General features: G+C 48.5%; 1 protein-coding gene across 1 annotated transcript in view; it reads right to left on the bottom strand.

Annotated features, from left to right (window-relative positions):
- Nucleotides 1-14,980, bottom strand: part of NUBP1 (NUBP iron-sulfur cluster assembly factor 1, cytosolic) — a 320,559-nt gene that overhangs the window by 247,685 nt on the left and 57,894 nt on the right. The gene's annotated exons all lie outside the window — the stretch shown is intronic.

The following is a 14,980-nucleotide window of genomic DNA, read 5'->3' as shown; positions in this document are numbered from 1 at the left end:
AAAAACGAGCATGGGGCCCCCTCCCCCCAACAGCCCCGCGGACTGCCACCTCCCCAATGCACATGAAGAAATAAACGTTGGGGGGCGAAATGCCCCCCCAACCGGAAAATCATTTGATGTTATGGGGTTCGCAGCCCCGGGGACCGCCACCTCACTAGGGCTTAAAAAAGATAATGTAGGGGGTTTGTTGCAGACGCCCAGCCCCAGTGGCCACCACCTCCCTTGGGCCATTTAACGTTGGAGGGAAGGGGGGCATATGGCCGGCTCCCCTCGTGGAGCCAATGATGGCCCTGGGGACCGTCAGGTCCTGCTATGTCCCTGGGTGCCCACCCTGGGACATAGCTATTTGCTCTGACTTGGCGGGAGCTTTGACAGCTTCTGCCAAGTCAGAGTAAACAGTTCAGTTCCAGCAAGTGAGAGCTATCAAACAGCTCTCTCTTGCTGGGAGCAGAAGTTTCCTCTGTTTCCCTGCCTGCAGAGTGTGTGCAGCACCTCTCCTCCATTTATGGAAGGGTGGGCCCCAGGAAATGGGGTCCCTGAGGTCGAGATTGGCCCGGGGAAGGCAGCCACACGGCCCGCCTCCCACAGTGGACATTTACCCAACAATGTAGCACTTACTGAATAACCAGTGGAAAGTGCTCTAGTTGGATAAACATTTGGTGGAAACTGTGGACTCTTGTTGGATAAACAAGTAGGTGAGCTTCCCTCCTGGCCATGATTCTCATTTCACAGAAATTCAACGGGAAGCACTTACAAATATAAATGTAGCAGGTGTCCCATTTCAAGCCCCACTTCAGGAAAGGACAAATGATCCTAAGTCGTGGGCTTGGCGAAGGCAAAGCAAATGTGATTACGCCACAATTCGAAATTGAAAAACAATCTGAAATCCTTTGTGGTGGTGAATGCATGTTTCATCTTTTGGAGTGCAGTCACACACTTTCACTCTCACATAGACCCTTTCACACCCACTCTCACACACAGACAGACACTCTTACATCCAGAGACACACTCTTATACATATTCTCACACACCAAGGAAGACGGGCCCTGCGGCCAACGGCAGCCGGGCACAGCCAAATGCCATGTGCAGCATGGGGTTGGGTGGTTATGGGAAGGTGGTCAGCCGCAGGTGCCAACCCCGGTCATTCACAGTCAAAGGCCGTGCGCAGCGGTGGGTGGATTATCGCACAGTAATGAAAATTACTTTAGGTTAACAACAACAAAAATTTAAAAATAGAAATTCACAGAAAAAACAAATGCTACAGTGACGATACAGTTCGGAAACACAATTGAAAAAAACCTTAGAAATTCTGTTTAAAAAAAAACCAAAGGTTACAGAGACATTATAGTTAGGTCCTGAAATTACTCACACAAAAGCAGAGAAATACAGCAGTTATAGTTAGTTATTTCAAGTGACTATTACTCGCGGCCTAAGGTAACTATAACTTTAGCCCTCGCCATGCACTGCTAATTACCCCAGATATTACAGCACTCATGACAACTTTTAGAACGTCAATAAAAAGATCAATGAAGCAGTAGAGGTCAAAGTATTGTAGAAAGAACTGTGCCAGGCGTGGGCACGAGTTATAGTTACTTGGTTTTGTGTGAGTAAATTCAAAACCTAACTATAATGCTTTTGGCACCAGTTCTACATTGGCACAAGCAGAAGATGGATATTTGTTCGGATAATCAAATCTGACGAACAATAAACTTTTTCAGGAAGGAAGACATCCGGAAATGTACAAGGTGCTCAAAAAAGGGGGGAGATGACACTTTTCCTACTGTACAGAGAAAGAGCAAGAAAAATACAAACTTGTCTAGCGTTGTAGCTAATGCGCGTGAAGGCTCTGGGTGGAGGCTTTGTGCAAGAAGGGGGAAAGTTTGTGCCGGATACATTCTAAAGATTTTAATTGAATATTAATATGTCTTTTCAAGTCTGGAATGATTTCCTGTCAATTACCACAAGATAAAGTACGATGCACGGTGATATAAGAACGTTTAAATAAATTAAATGCCCATCATGGTTAAAGTATTACACAAGTCTTACACATTGTCTGTGCACAAGTCTTCTTCTTTTCACTGCGTTTCTATTTCACTGACTGTGCCCTTTTTCTCTATATCATTTCTCTGTGGCTCTTTACTCCTTATCTGTGCTCCTCTTTTTATCCATGTTTTATGTATCAAATATGTCTCTCCTTCTGTCTGCCCTGGTTATCTGTTTGCTCAATAATGTCACTGTGTGCCATTTTTCTCTCATTATGTCCTCACTGTTTCCCTATCCTGTCTTCCCTTACTTAGGCTACCCCTGCAAACTCCTTCTAGCCAGACTACTTATCCCTTCTCTTCCTGTTCCTCCTGCACCTTCAAGCTTAATGAGGAAACATGGAATGTTGGAAAAGCTGGTGATCACCTTACTTTCGGTCCAAATAGCACTGCAAGAGCAAGCCTCCTCCTTAATACTGAGAGCAAGCAGGCAGGCTAACTGTTGCTGCTTTCTATCTTTTACTGAGCTAGCAAGAGTATGGAGGAACAAGAGACAAAGAGGTTGATTTAGAGGTAGGAAAGGGTATTTTGTTCCAATGAAGACAGAGTCCCCTCTCCGCCAACTAAAGATCTGCCCACCTGAACTACAGACGGGCGGACATTAAGTATGTCAGCAACAGAGACTGCCCCACCTCCACAGACAGCCTGACAGAGAAAGAACAATCAGAGGTTTGGCCATTTGCCCTGACCGTCCACCCAATAGACTGGCCAGTTAAAAGGACAGTTTTTACTTTGCCTGACAGACATGAAAAACACAGAAGTGGCAGTAAAAAAACGTTTAAATGAACCCCACAGCATGGGAGAAACCTTCCATGGCGCAGGGATCATTAGTATTTGTTTTTGAAAAAATAAAGACATGTCAGAAGTTTAACGGATGGGACTATCATTTTGACAGCACAGTCTGTTAAACTTCTAATAAAACTGATAGCAACGGACATGATGGCTAGTTATGAAAAACTGCTTTACCCGAGTCTGGATTTATGGGCTAAAGACAAGGCTGGATTTCTACCAAGAAAAGTTACTTAAAATTTGCATAATGCTTGTGACTGATGATTTGTGTTGCATACAGTGCTGCCTAGAATCAGTCTGGAAGGCACGGTGAAGGCTCCAGAGAGTGAATTATATTTATTGGTGTGAGACACAGACACACACACATCATATTTTAAATACAATTAAATAATATAAAATAAAATAGAATTATAGTTTCATAGAATTAAAAGAACCTTAGGAATTCACACATTCACACATGCCGGGCCTGGCTCCCTAATGTCCTTATTTACTGCAGTATCCTCAGTAGAAAATTCTTTCAGTTTTCCACTTCAATTCCATCAAGATGGCTTTCAAATGTGCCACACTTATGGCATGAATTCAGAATGACAGCACTCTAGTAGCATTAGAATACTTTAAGCTGTTGATCACCAGCCAGTTAACTGGCAGTCTGCTGCTGGTGTTGAAAGTGCATGCTTCCGTCTGCATGTCAGAATGTTGTAATGAAGTATAAGAGAAAAGTATTTGAGAACATCCTCAAAGCATGTGCTAATTTTTCTTTCAACAGCACTAACCATAATTTATATGACAAAATTAACCCCCTCATTTGGTTTCTTCCTAAATTAGATGTTTTAAGTTTTACCATTTTGATTCAATCAAGATGCCTTCAGATGTGCCACACTTTTGTCATAAGTAAGACCTTTAGGGCCAGATGTAGCAAAATTCTGGATTGTGACTCACAAATTCCACTGACAGATTGATATGAAAAGGTGAAACTACTTTTGGTAGCAATTTTGGATTTGTCCTAAGAACCATTTTGTTTTTGTGAAATTGAAAGAAAGGTTCTCGTAAAGTGAATGCGTGAATTTCACTAACTCTTCTTAAATAAGGGATTGCTACTTAAAAAGCAAACTTCTATGATAACAACTGAAGAGGACAAGAATGCATGGGCCCATAAGTTTTGTGAGTACAATGTTAAAATTCCAGACAGGGGCATGTGGAGCTCTAGGTGGAATAATCCTTTTAAGATCTTCCATAAAAGAGGAATCCTAAACAGGGAAGGATGTTGTCTATTTGGAGGTAGGAAGCTATTGCGGTTAAATGGATCCTAATTGAAGAGTGTGTGAGGTTTGCTTTTTGTAAGTATAGCAAATACCAAACAATATGCTGGATGAGTATGCTGGGATTTGGATGTCTGATTTGACCCTTCCTTTGAGTCAATAGATCTGGTATGTTTGGTAGTTTGTGATGTGGTAATACAGACAGGTCCAATAGTATTGTGTACCAATGTTGACGTACCCACGTGGGAGCTATGAGTATCATGGTGAGCGTGGTTTGTTTCATCTTGTTGATTAGAAATGGAATTAGTGGGAAGAGGTGGAAAGGCGTAAGCAAATATCCCTGACCAGTTCATTTATAGAGCATTACCTTTGGATTGAGGGTGTGGGTACTTGGATGCAGAGCTTTAGCATTTTGCGTTTTCTTTTGTGGCAAAAAAGTATATTTGTGGTGTTCCTCACATTTGGAAGTACTGTTGAATCATCTGTGGGTGAATCTCCCATTTGTGTATTTGTTGTTGCGTCCTGCTTAAGAGGTCCGCTAATTGATTGTGTATCCCTGGGATATATACTGCCACTAATTGAATGTGATTGTGAATTGCCCATTTCCAAATTGTCTGTGCTAGAAGAGACAATTGAGATGAATGTGTCCCCCCGTTTTTGCAGATAATACATTGTGGTCATATTGTCTGTTCTTATTAACACTGTCTTGTGTGTCATTTGTGCTTGGAATACTGCTAGTAATTCCAAGTCGTTTATGTGATAAGTCTGTTGGATTGCGTCCCATCCCCCCTGTATAGTGAGGCTGTTGGGATGAGGTCCCAACCTATCATTGATGCATTTGTTGTGATAATAGTCTGAGGCACAGGGTCCTGAAAGGGCTGCCCTTTTGATAGGTTGGTGGAATTCCACCACTGCTGAGAGTGGTAGGTTTGGTGGTCCAATAACACTAGATCCTGAATTTGACCATGTGCCTAAGACCATTGTTGAGAGAGACATTGCTGTAGTGATCATGTATGGAGTCTGGAATTGGGTCCTATTGCAATGCATGAAGCCATAATCCCTACTAGTTTCAACACTAACTTTACTGTATAAGTGTGGTTGTATTGTAGTGTAATTGTGATGTGAGATTGTGAAATGCTTGCATCCGGACTGGGTTTGTGTTTGCGAATGCTGATTGAGTGTTCAGAATTGCTCCTAGATACGGTTGTATCTGTGATGGTTCCAGGTGAGATTTTTGGTAATTGATAGTGAATCCTAGATTGTGTAGGCTGTTTATAGCGTGTATGTTGTAGACAAATTTGAAGTATACTGACTTTTATGAGCCAGTCGTCGAGATATGGGAAGACATGTATGTGTTGTTTTCTGAGGAAAGCTGCAACCACGGCCAAGCATTTGGTGAACACCCTTGGTGCTGTTACCCCGAATGGAAGCACTTTGATTTGGTAGCGTTTTCCTGCTACAATGAATCTTGGATGCTTTTGATGAGTTCTAGACAATAACCATGTTGGATAACTTATAGAACCCACTGATCTGTAGTGAAATATATATATAGAAATTTACCAGTCTTCCTCCCACTGGAGGTGTGTGCTCTATGGGAATGGTACAAAGTCACAGTTTATTTGAGTTAGAGGAACCTCTGGAGGTAGATGGTTTACCTCTTGGCTCTATTGTTGGATCCTCTGTAGGAGCCTCCAAACGATCCTCTTGTATAGAACTGTGAGGATTGTTTTGGGGGGGGCTTGCTGTTTGTAAGGCGAATGCTTTGAAACCCCCTCTAAACTGTGGTCTACGAAAATTACCTCTAGTGGGTGTGGTATATAACGCACCCATTCATTTGGCGGTTTCAGAATCCTTTTTAAGTTTGTCTATGGTTGTGTCAACTTCTGGGCCAAATAGATGTTCTTTGTCAAAGGGCGTATTTCAAAAAGCTTGCTTTATTTCAGATTTGAACCTTGAGCATCTTACCCAGGCATGTCTTCTAATAAGAATACTGGTGTTGATTGATCTGGCTGCTGTATCAGCTGCATCCATAGCAGATCTAATAGCATTATTAGATATTGCTTGTCCATCTGTGATTATTTGTTGTCCCCTCTTTTGGTGTTCTGGAGGAAGGTACTGCAAGAGTTCTTCCATTTCATCCCAGTGGGCCCTATCATACCTAGCCAAGAGAGCTTGTGAGTTGGCTATCCTCCAATGATTTGCAGCTTGTGAGGCTACTCATTTACCTGCTGCATCTATTTTCTTGCTTTCTTTTTCTGGAGGAGGAGAGTCTTCTGTGGACTGACTGTTCATCCTTTTCCTTACATGCGCTAACGACAATTGAGTCAGGTGGTAATTGAGTTTTTATAAAACACTGGGTCTCAGGATGCAGGTTTATATGTTTTATCTGCCCTAGGAGTGATAATTCTGGCCTTTACGGCTTCCTGGAAAATATCAGAGCATTCCGGGAAGCATGGGAAGACACCGATATTGCTTATGTGTAGACGCTATTGTGTCAAAGAGGAAGTCTTGTTCTAATTGATCTGTATGCATCTTCACATTATGATATTCAGCAGCTCTGGCTATTACTTGGTTATATGCATTAGTGTCTTCTGTTGGGGAAGATCTAGCAGGATACAAGTCTGGAGCATTTGGAAGAACGGGATCTGGATTATATATCCCATGGATCTTTATCCTGCTGGTCATCTCTAAAATCATCCCTAAGTGGTAATAATGAGGACGTGTATGGTAGCGGTGATGTGTGTGATGGTGGTGGTGTAGAAGAAGAACAGGTAAATGTGGTGGTGAAGGCTGTTTGTGTCTTGCTGTTCTTTATCCTTGGAGACCTTTTTGGGGGGGAAGTGCATCCTTTAACGTATGTTTAAAGGTTAATTTGCTCTTAAAGGATATTGGAGGAGAAGCAATTATTCTTTCTGTGTCCTTTTGAAAGTGTAGTTTTCACAATTTAGCGTCCATAACCTCTAAAGTAGGTTGTATGTCCGAAAATTAGTGGGATGAAGTAGTTTGGTTGCTACCCATGTCCTTAGACTCCGAAGGTTTATGTATGAAGTGCTTGGCTCGAACCAAAAACATTGGCTCCGAAGATGAGTGTATATTGTTTCAGCTCCAAAGCTTTCCCTTCTAACTTTCGACTCGATTCCGAAAGAGGTGTACCCGGGTGTCTGATCGATGCCGAACGCACTTTAGTCTTTGTTCTCTGTGCCGAACCCGAAGGTTGGTCATTCGGACTTTCTTTTCGAATCCAACCATGGCCTGAAGGCAGTGGAGGACCGACGACTAGTGCTGGAGTCTTTTCAGGGTATCTTTGTGTGGTGCGATGGGGCAGCTGTATTCACGTACTGCGCCAGAGGCACATAGTGGCTATCATCATCAGAGTGTTGATCTGAGTCAGAGTCTTGGATGGAAAACGCTGACCCTTGTCGTGTTCTTCAGGAAAGATATCAGGTTTCTCTTCTGTGGACTTGGATGCCATTTTGAGACGACGAGCTTGGCGGTCCCGGAGTGACTTTTTACATCAAAATGATCTGCATGCGTCGCAAGTTTCTTCTCGATGATCTGGAGATAGACAGAGATTACACACAGAATGTTGATCGGTGTTTTGAAATTTAGCGTGACACCGAGGACAGAATAAAAACAGAGTTTGTTCCATCAGCCCTACACTGAAGGAGGCCCTAAAATGGTGGTCGTTTTAAGGGTGAGAATTAGACCCAGACGTTCTCAATCGGATTTAGTATAAATGGGAAACCCGACCGAAGCAATACCAACGTTATTATAGAAAGGTAGAATAAATATCAGAAATACCGAACCCAGATCCACCAGAGCAAGAGGAAACACATCCGAACCAGACGGCGGAGAGAAAACAATCTAACAAAGGACTCTGTGCCCAGGTGCAGTATCACCCATAGGAGGAGTCACTCGATCCCGTGACTTGAAAACCTTCTTTGAAGAAAAACAACTTGTAACACTCTAAGCCCAACACTAGATAGCGTACTTATAGGGGCGGGGCCACGGAGCCGAGCATGGCACACGCTTAACTGTTCGGCTCCGGAGGGGCCTACTTTAAATTGGTGCCTGGACGTGCTGAGGCGGGCGGTCTTGCACTCAGTGAAGAGTGAGACGATCGCTGCGGACGGGGGGGACTGCGGAGGTGCGGTCTCGCCCCTGGAGCGGGCTCCCGAGTGACTGGGGCTGCCCGGGACTACAAAGAGGCCGCGGCCCTGTCGACGGGCGGGGCCGGGACGCGCTGGACTGAGAGGCTCCCCGTTTCAGAGCAGCAGTGAAGGTGAGCGGCTGGTACGGGCGGGGCCGCTCGAGCGCAGCCGCGACCCCGGGGGCGGCCTCCAGCGGACTTGTGCGCCCCGGCGCGGACCGGGACCCACGAAATCGCCGCCAGATTGCGGCCGCGATCCCGGATTGGGCAGCGCGCTGCGCCCAGCGCCAGATTCAGATGCGGGCCCACCCTGAAGGGGGGGGTGCAAACCGGAGCGTCTGGTGGGGGCTCCTGCCGGTGACGAGTCGGCCTCCTGCTCGGGGGGCGGGGCCTGGTGCCTCCTGGCTGCGGGACTGCATGCACTGAGGAGACGCGGGGACGAGGGGCCCCCCGGCGCTGCCCGGTGAGGAGTCCGCTTTGGGTACACCCCCTGGGGAACGCACAATCGGAGCGCCGGTGACTGCTGCCCAGGAACCCCCGGATGCCGACGACGAGACTTTCTACGCCCAGGGCAACCCAGGATGAACATTGATTATCCTTTGTGGGGCGGGGCACTGCGGAATCGCCCTGCGCCGGTCGCCGTTGTCTGCCGGGGTTGGAGGCCGGGTACCCTTGTTGCCAGGTGCAGGCCCCCTTTGGTTGACCGGACCAACGCTGAGCTGAAGGCCTACTGCGCCCACCCCTTCTACGCACAACGACGCAATTCTACGAAAATACAACAGCCCCGGTTTAGCCCAAAACCGTTTTCTCATCTATGGAGTAGATGGGACGCGACCGGGGGGCTGAGCACAGCACACGCATGATCGTTTGGTCCGCGAAGGGCCACCGGCGGACCCAGGCCTGAGCGCACTGGATCAGGTGACCCTCTATCGAGGGACGGACACGGTAATCCGCGTGAACGAGGGGGGCCGCTGGGACCTGACTGCAGCGCCGGCACGGACCCTCGGTGGAGTCGGACCACGCAACGTTAGCGGAGAACCTCGACCCGGCCGCTTGCCGCCGCTTATCGCGCTGGGAGTAGCTGGCGGAGCGCCTGAGGCTCTCCCTGGAGCAACCGGACCCTGAGACTGCGACAACAGTGCCCTGGACTAGTGGACAAATCAACAGCAAACAGCATAAGCACTTGAACTGTGCGCCAGACTCACTGAGACGCCCCTTCCTGCCTGGCCAATGTCCCCCCCAAGGAACAAAGCCATGGACCCCCTGACACCGACACCAATGGGGGACAATGAGCCGACCATGCAGAGCCAGTCACAAATCAAAGTACAAGACACCCTAGACAAGATACTGGGTGCCATTGAGGACACCAAATCCACATTACAGCGCGACATCAATCAGGTGGCGATAGAGGTGGGCCTCCTGAGAGCCGATCATCACAAATTGGCCGACAGAGTAAAAGAAGCGGAAGCAACGCTAGCGGAAGTCGTCCCAAAACAAGAAGACGTATCAGCGGAGGTGACCTCCTTGGCTGGCAGAGTGGCGAAGCTCGAACAACGAGCTGAAGACGCAGAAGGTAGAAATAGGAGGAACAATATTCGCGTGGTGGGCCTCCCTGAGGGGGCAGAGGGGACGAATATAGTGGAGTTTCTGGAGAAATGGCTAAGCACAGTTGTCGCACCAGGATGTCTGACCCCCTTTTACTCACTGGAGAGAGCACATTGTGTGCCAGCTAGACCACTCGCTCCTGGCAGGCCACCACGGGCTGTAATTGCTAAACTCCTGCACTACAGAGACAGAGACATCCTCTTACAGAAAGCCAGGGAAACGGGCCCGTTTAAAGTAGCCAATGGCGAAGCGACACTATTCCCTGACTTCACCTTGGGAGGTCCAAAACAAGCGCCTCCTTCTTAGCCGTTAAAAGAACCTTGCGAGAAGAAGGGATACAGTACTCGCTACTCTACCCAGCAAGACTACGAGTGATTGCGGAGGGGAAAACCACATTCTTCCAAACTCCAGAGGAAGCATGGGAATGGCTCGAAAGATTTGGGACACGACCGGCGCAACCTGCACCTGAGAATCGCGGGGCGGGCGGGACCCGGCAGGCCCTGAAGGGGAAAAGGCCCAGAGACCGCAAGCGACTGGCGCCAATGCGGACACAGAGGGAGACTGGCAAGAGAGAGGCCCTGGAGGCGGCGGCCAAGGTGGGCGGAGAGTCATCGCCCCTGGAAGTCTCTGAAGAAGAATCGGACGATACAGTGGTGTCCTCGCCTGATGGCTCTGGGGACTCGACTTACGCACCAAGAGTGACCCCGCACACCGCTGACGAACTTGCATAGATCGAACCCGCACCGGCGCTGAAAGGCGAGACAAGATAAGTAGTGAAATGGCCCCTCCGGACCTGGCCGCTCCCCCGGACCTGTCTCTCGCCTGTCAGTCCTGACTGGCGAGTATTGCATTGATGTGTTTGAATAATTTGCAGTGTTGCAGAACTTATTGGGCAGCCTACAGTTCCGGAGGTGCCCTGGGGATGAGGAGTTGGGGTTTGCGGTTACTAGTTATATCGGCTACATGTGTGAAATGGACTGAACATAATGAAGGTACAAGCTTATGGGAGAATCGGTCGGGCCATGGGCGTGCCGACCCTACATAGAACAGGCTTTGAGAATAGGATGGCGGACTACAATATCATAACTTGGAATGTTAGGGGGATGGGTACTCCTGCTAAGAGACATAGAATTCTTTCCTTTTTAAAAAGGAGAGGGGTGCAGATAGCTATGTTACAAGAGACCCATCTCGCACCCGGAGAGGGAGAGAAACTAAGGCGGAGATGGAGGGGACAGGTGTTTGCCACAGAATATTCAGCTTACGCAAGAGGAGTTCTGATTTGGATTAGGGCGGGGGTCCCCTTCGCGATTGATTCCTCCAACATAGATAGAGAGGGAAGGTTTGTCATATTGGAAGGGAAATTACAGGGGCTCCAGTTGATCCTGAGTTGTATATAAGCCCCCAACCAGGACCAAACATCATTCATGACGAGCCTGTCTAGGCACCCCACTCGTCAACACATGGGGGAAGTACTAATAGGAGGAGACTTTAACGCAGTGCTCGACATTGACTTAGATAGATCTAACCCCCCACTACAGGGAGCAACATCAACCAAAACAGCAAAAAAACTAGTTGAGTGGCTAGACGCCTGGGGGCTGGTAGATGCATGGCGGTTTCAACACCCAGCTACCAGGGATTATTAGTTTTACTCGGGCCTCCACCAGGTACACACTAGAATCGATAGGATAGTTTGCACTGCGGGACTGGCCCGAAGTATGACCCATGCGGAGTACCTTGCCCGCACAATATCAGATCACAACCCTCTATTACTGACATTGAGGGTATCACAGGACAGACGCCCCATACCGTCATGGAGAATGCTCCCGACGGCGCTAGAAGACCAGGCATACAGGGAGAAATTACGATGCTACCTAACAGAACATATAGAAGCTAACCAGGGATCCACTTCCGCCAGAGGCATAGAGTGGGAGACACTCAAAGTGGGGACGCGGGGTCACTGTCTTGGAGAGTCGGTGGGGATAAAACGTACGCTTGAGAGAGAATTAAACGCACTGGAGAGGGTCATTCACGAGGGGGAGCTGAGACAGGGCCCTGCAAGGCAAGTGGATGAAGAGTACGAACGTGCACATAGAGAGCACTCCCAAGCTGAAGAGCGACTTAGATGCCACAGTATGCAAAGATACTTGGCATCCATACAATCAGAAGAGGGGAGATCCGGTAGACTCTTGGCATGGCTGGTACGCCCGAACGGAGATAGTGACCCTATTGCAAGTGTACTAGACAGGGGGGGGGGACACACGCAGAATCAGTCCAGAATCCATTAACGACGCATTTAGAGATTACTATACACACTTATACAGGAAGCCCACAGACTTGGGGACGGGGATTCTTGACAATTTCCTAACTCGGATACCCCTACCGGTATTGAGCCCAGTGACCACGGATGAGACAACTGAAGCAATTGCACAGCTGGCCCCGTGGAAGACCCCTGGTACAGATGGTCTTCCTATGGATTTTTATAAAAAAGTATAAATCCCCAGACTGATAGAAATGTATATGGAATCGGCAAAGAACGGAGAACTCCCACGCACACTGTGTGAGGCATTGGTAGTGCCACTCCCTAAAACAAATAGTAGGGAGGCATCAGTAACACTTTCGCCCACTATCAATGCTAAATAGCGACTTTAAGATCCTCAGTAAGATCCTGGCCAACCGGCTATTACCTCTTATGCCCACCCTGATACATCCTGACCAGAACATTTTCATACCTGGTCGCAGCACCTCTCTGAATCTTAGGCGTATTTTCTCTATCATACATATGCCCAGTGAATCGAAGCCGCCTGCCGGGACCATGCTAGCAGTGGACTTTGAAAAGGCCTTCGACTCAATCAGATGGGACTACCTGACGGCGACAATGTTAAAAATGGGCCTGGGTGAGGGCTGGGTCGAATGGGTGGACCTATTATACTCATCCCCACTGGCAAGGGTCAAGACGGGTAGGACAATCTCTGGTGCTTACCCAGTGCACCGAGGAACTAGACAGGGATGCCCCCCATCTCCATTGTTGTTCGCCCTGGTGATGGAGCCCCTGGCGGCGTGGGTACGCGGGGACGGAGCGGGCAGAGGGATTCGGTGGGGACCAACGGATCACATTATCTCGCTATATGCAGATGACATCTTGATCTATCTTAGAGATGGGGCGAGTGGTCTCCCCTGGGCCCTGAACGCCCTGGAGGAGTTCGGAGAGGTGTCAGGATTAAGACTTAACTGTAATAAAACATATGTGTTCCCCCTGACGCCTGGATATAGATGTCCCGCAACGTGCCCAACAGACCTGAAATGGGCCCCACGGACATTTAGATACCTGGGGATCCAGATCTACCATGACATGGGAGACTTAAGAGAGGGCAACCTTGGTAGAGCGCTCCGATCCCTGAGATCATCAGTAGAATTTTGGCGCTCTCTGAAACTGTCAGTGATGGCCAGAGTGGCGCTCTCCAAGATGATCATGCTCCCCCGACTTCTCTATTACTTCACCAACTTGCCACTGTTAATACCCCGGGCATGGTTCCGCGATCTGAACACATTACTCAGAGAACTAATATGGGACAATGGGCGCAGACGAACTACACTTACAACTATCTGCAGACCACCCCACGCGGGAGGCCTGGGAGCCCCTGACTTTGAGGCATACTACCTGGCATCCCAATTACAGTGGATACCCGGTTGGCTTGCGGGCCGGGGCCAACTGGATTTATATACAGCCCAAGGAGTAATTGACACGGCGTGGATTGCGGCATGCATGGCAAACAGAAAGATAACCCCCCCTGGGAACAATATAATAATAAAAGTGGCAATGGCATGCTGGAAAAGATGTACGAAAAGAGTGGGAGTGGGCCCTCCATATTCCCCAGCTTTGCCACTGGCGGTGCTCGCCATAGAACCTAGGGGGAGGGGGCCGGGAAACACGGGACTTGGCCCCTGGTTGTCAGCTGGAATAGAAGCAGTGGGAGGACTCTTCAAGGAGGGAGTGATGAGATGATTTGTTGAATTAACGGAAGAGGGTGTTCCCGGGGGGCAGTTCCTGCTTTACGGGAGGCTAGTGCTCACTGGGACACAGTGAATGCGGAACCTGACACACATGAGGTCCTGCACTCACTGTTGACATTAGGGGAGGAATCACATCTGATCACCAAAATATATCGGGCCCAAGTTGAGGCAGCCTTAGACCCCTTACGGTCGCTGAGAGGATGGTGGGAGGGCACAGTTGGGCGGGAACTAACTGTCTCAGAGTGGAAGAGAATACTGGCCTACCCCCGGAAGATATCACGCAATACACGGTTAAGGTACATTCAATATAATTATTTGCACAGAACGTACCTCACGCCTCACAGGCAATTCCGTATATATGGAGGGGCCCCGGGGACTTGCCCGAGATGCGGAGGAGGAGGGGCAGATTTTGACCACATGGTTTGGACTTGTCCGGCCATCCAGACTGGCTGGAGGGAAATATTGCCCACCCTAACTGAATTGTTTGAGTTTGAGTTGAGACCCACCCCTGAGCTGTGTCTGCTGGGCCTTAGACCAGCTGCACTTTGCGGAAAAGTGAAGGGGCGCTTTCTGGACCTTTCCCTGGCTCTTTATAAGAGACTAATCTCAAGGGGCTGGAAGGCCGCAGATCACCCTCTGCTGACCGACTGGAAAAGGGATATATCAACATGGTCTAGAGCTGAACTACAGGTCCTAAAAGCAGAAGAAGCCAGGAATATTCGCCAGGTTCCTATAGCTCCGGGGTGGGAGAATTTAATGACGAGCTGGGACAGTATAAATAAGAGGCTGGCAAGCCCAGTAGGAGAAACCAGTGAAACCCAATCCACACCGAGGATGGAGCCAAATGGTGGAAGCACATATGCAGGCACCCAAAACAGACCCAAACCACACATAGATCACATCGAGAGTAAGGGTGCGAAGACAGTTGGACCTCAGACCCCCACTCCACTGACAGAAATAGCAAGCAGTGTGAGTGACCCGCCGCCCCCACGGTGTGCCCTGGGTTGACATCTTCCCCTGCTCAAAAATGGATATATTATAGTACCTTCAAGCCAACGATGACAAAAGCCATTCGCACAAAGCCGTAAAGTTGACCTCCTGGAGTCTGTTTTTTCTTTTTTCTC

Source organism: Pleurodeles waltl, chromosome 10 (assembly GCF_031143425.1).
Source record: "Pleurodeles waltl isolate 20211129_DDA chromosome 10, aPleWal1.hap1.20221129, whole genome shotgun sequence".
Taxonomy (NCBI): Eukaryota; Metazoa; Chordata; class Amphibia; order Caudata; family Salamandridae; genus Pleurodeles; species Pleurodeles waltl.
Note: the sequence above shows the minus strand (reverse complement) of the source record. Positions and strands in the feature narration are given on the sequence as shown.